The following is a 4,294-nucleotide window of genomic DNA, read 5'->3' on the forward strand; positions in this document are numbered from 1 at the left end:
CACAAGTGCCTTTAGTCCACAAATCAAGAAACTGAAACCCTGAAAGGCTCAACCAAAAGTCACATAGCTAGCTAAGGCTGAGACTCTAACTTTTATTGTCACCATCACTATCACAAGAAATCACTTAACCTTTTAGTACTCAAGGTAACTATAACTATAAGTTTCAGAGAAAGTGCTAAATAACTGAGTTTTCTGACAACAGAGAGTTTCCTTACCCAGGAATTCCATATATTAATAAAATCACAAGTCCAATCTTTATCTCCTCCAATTAGAATAGATGCGATTTTAACATGAAGATGAGAACAAAGTTATAATGTTATTAGTTCGAATTTATGTAGTTCTTGAAGGTCCATAAAATTTATTCCTTACAACAATTCTATGAAGCAAATAGTACAAATATAATTATCTCAATTATACAAGTGAGTAAACGAAGGTTCAGAGAAATTAAGTAAATAAACTAGAGTCAGAGTGCTAGTGGAAGATGTGGTGTAATGGATAGATTTTTGTTGTTGTTCAGTTGTTTCAGTAATATATCTGACTTTTTGTGACCCCATTTGGGGTTTTCTTGGAAAACATGCTGTAGTAGTTTGCCATTTCCTTCTCTGGATCATTTTGCATTTGAGGAACTGAGGCAAACAGGGATAAGTGACTTGTCTAAGGTCACACAGCTAGTAAGTTTCTGAGGCTAGATTTATACTCATGAAGATGAATTTTCCTAAATCCAAGCCCAGTGCTTTATCCACTGTGCCACCTAGCTATCCCTAAAATGGATAGATAGTTGAACTCCAGAGCAGGAAGACATGAGTCCAAGTCTTATTCTGACATATAATAGCTTTGTGACCCAGGGCAAGTTCCCTAATCTCTCAGTGTTCTGGGCAACTAAGAGTGGTAAAGAATATGCTCATGCATATTGGCAGAGAATGTTTTCTCCCATAGGATTTCACATTACCAACGATATCACAAATTTAGCTCCTGTGCTACAGAACTAGGGATATAATCTGGAAGATCATATTTGGCTCAATAACATTTAAGATTAAAAAACTATATTAGCCATTTATATAATTTTGAAAGTTCTACTATGCATTCTACAATGTAGTTTGTTAATTTTCCATGTTTTTACCAGCTTCATCATATCTCTTTTCTCAAAATTTATACAGAGAAGGGTTTGAGACCTTGAATGAGACTCAACAAGTGTAGATGTTTGCCTGAAGTTTGACCAATTAGAAGAGTAGAAAATATGTAAATAAGATAAAATGTGGCAGGAAGTTGAATTTCTACCTAAGAGCTTCCAAAAGAGAAAAACTAAGTGGAACTTACTCTTAGGGTTTCGATAGGAAACTGCTAATCTGTTTATATCTTAAGTTGCAGTTGAAGAAGCCAAGAAGCATCATATTCAAATAGAGGGAAGACCCGAGAAAATGGTGACTGTTAGAGAGTTTTGTACATAAACTGAGAAATGTCTCACCTTCTGTGCACACTTAATATGCAGGAACATTAATGGAAATTAAAAAATGCTACTCCAGCAAAGAAAAATGACATGACTAAAGACATTTCAAGAGTGACCAATTGAAAGATAAGAGTGAAGATGAAAGGAGGGGAAGGGAAAGAAATGGTTGGAAATTGGATTTCATCTTAAGATATTCTCCATTTTTAATGATATTTTTTATGTCCTGTAGGATTTTACAGACGTTGGTGACCAAATATGGATCAAATACATCTGAGAAAACTAAATAGTATCATATCAAGAAAAATGTCAGGAGAAAATCAGAAAAAAGAGAGACTTCTTACTATAAAAAAATATTTTCTTTGGAGAAAACAGTGACTGCCTCACCACCCTCCCCAGCACTTTAAATCACTGTCATTTGTGTCTAGTCAACCCTTTAGGGCCCAGTAAATAACACTTAGATTGATGGCTTTTTCCACCAGAAAACATTTCTTCTCCAGAGAAATGATCATTAAAATTAATCTTTTTTCAAGTATTAAACTGTTAGCTCCTTAAAGCGTGAATTACATTTTGTTTTTCTTTGAATTCCCAACACTGAACATGGTGCTTGCCATATAATAGTCAATTTAAAATATTTGTTGAGAAAGGTAGAGCCAAGATGGTTCAAATACCTTTAAATAACGACTAAACAAATTCTAGAGTAGTATAACCCACAAAACGATGAAGTGAAACAATTTCTCATCCCAAGATAATTTAGAAGGTCAGCAGGAATGGACTGCTGCAACAGAGTGAGAGAGAAGCACAGTCCAGTGCAGTCCAGCATGGGTTATGTCAGCATAGACCTTGCCCAAACAAACCAGGAACAGATCATTGGAGTGACTAAATCAGCAGTGGCACTGTCTACCTTCAGAGCTCTCATAACACAAATGGTAAGAAGGTCAAACAACTGATTAGAAAGAAATTATGAGGGTCTGTTTGCTGACGCTGAGGCAGGACTCAGTTTCTTTGCCCATACTTGAATCTGGGTCACATTCCTGGGTAGCAGTCCTAGGGCAAAGAGGAACACTAGCACACCAGAGCTTGTAGTCACAGTAGAGCACGGACTTTCCTCACAGTTGCAGGGTAGAAAAGAATGCTTGTGTTCACTCAGAAACCAGAGCATAGGCCAGGAGAGTAATAAGCATCTCTCTTCAGATCATACCACCTTGGAAGAACTGAAACCTTACAGGTTCCTAGAAGTACCTCTGAAAACAGCTTCACAAACCCCTGAACCATGGAACAGTGCTTCCTCCATCCTGGAAGCAAAGTTCTACTTTAAGAAATAGTTAAACATCAAAGAGAAATGAGAAAACCACAGAAAAAAAAAATCTGACCACAGAAAGTTACTGTGGTCACAAAGAAGATCAAAGTATACACTCAGAAGAAAATAACAAAGTTGGGAGGAGAAGTGAGACTGGTGACCTGCACAGCCCTCCCTCAGTCAAAACAAAGGATTTTCCAATCGGTGCTTAATAATATGGGAAACATTGTCACAGGACTGCCCAGCATGGCATGCCCACATCCAAGAAGGATTTGTGACGGCAAGATGGACAGAAAGGTGCAAAAAACCTTCAGGGAGAAACTTATCTTGAAGAACTCATTGGCCAAAGAGATGATTGGAGAATTCCTGGGGACATTGACCTTGGTTGTGGTTCTGTAGCCCAAACCGTCTTCAGCCAAGGGACTGCAGGTGGACCTGTGACCACGAATGTTGGCTTTGCACTGGCTATTGTAATGGCTTTTTATGTGTCAGGAGGTGTCTTTGGTGGTCACGTTAACCCAGCAGTGTCCTTTGCTATGTGTCTCTATGGATGGATGAAATGGTTCAAATTCCCTTTCTATGTGGTAACCCAGTTCCTGGGAGCCTTTGTAGGGGCTGCAACCCTCTTTGGAGTTTACTACGATGCACTTAAGACTTTTGCTGGGGGAAAATTGATCATCACAGGAGAAAATGCAACAGCACAGATTTTTGCAACATATCCGATTAAATACTTGACTATAGGAAATGAATTTGCAGACCAGGTGATGTCTACCACTTTCCTTCTCTTGGGTGTGTTTGCCATTTTTGATGAAAAAAACTGGAGGGTCCCCAAAGGCCTAGAACCAGTTGGCCTACTGATCCTTGTCATTGCTTGCTCACTGGGAATGAACAATGGTTGTGCCATGAACCTGGGTCCTGGGTCCCAGACTATTCACCGCTCTCACAGGTTTGGGATTTGAAGTCTTCACAGCTGCAAGTTATTTCTGGTGGATCCCAGCAGTGGCTCCTTTCCTTGGTACCGCCTTAGGAGGCTTCATCTATGTTTTTGGCATTGAAATCCACCATACAGATCCAGTCTCAGAAGAAAAGATTGAACAAGTGGAAGAGAAAAATGAACTCAGTGTGGTAGCATAATAGCATGCCCCACCCTGGGTTGTGCAGTTGGTTGTAGCCAAGAGTCTATAACTATGTCTATTCACTAAAAGCACAAATTTGATGAAATTGTAAGACTGAAAGCTAGGGGAAAATCCATTCACTTGTGCTGGGCCCATTGGGATAGATACTCCACTGAAAAGCTGTAGGACTAAGCAAGAAGTTGGGATAGAGGCTGCTACCTTTGACTTTGCAGATTGGATATTCCCCTAGGAAAGTGCTTGATGGAATCTTCTGATGGGGCAGAACCTTTCCCCCCTACCCTTTTGGTCTCATCCTTGTGACATTAGTCCTTTGGGGTAGGACACTTGATTACTGACATGCTCACCTGGATTTATCCCAGCTGCTTTATCTGTAAAGAAATATTTCATTCAGTGCCATTATGTACTAGGTCTTTT

General features: G+C 39.3%; 1 pseudogene; it reads left to right on the forward strand.

Annotated features, from left to right (window-relative positions):
* The first annotated feature begins 3,029 nt into the window (after positions 1 to 3,029).
* On the forward strand, positions 3,030 to 3,878 carry LOC140502529 (aquaporin-9 pseudogene; annotated as a pseudogene).
* The last annotated feature ends 416 nt before the right edge of the window (positions 3,879 to 4,294 follow it).

The sequence above is a fragment of the Notamacropus eugenii genome, chromosome 4, assembly GCF_028372415.1.
Source record: "Notamacropus eugenii isolate mMacEug1 chromosome 4, mMacEug1.pri_v2, whole genome shotgun sequence".
Taxonomy (NCBI): domain Eukaryota; kingdom Metazoa; phylum Chordata; class Mammalia; order Diprotodontia; family Macropodidae; genus Notamacropus; species Notamacropus eugenii.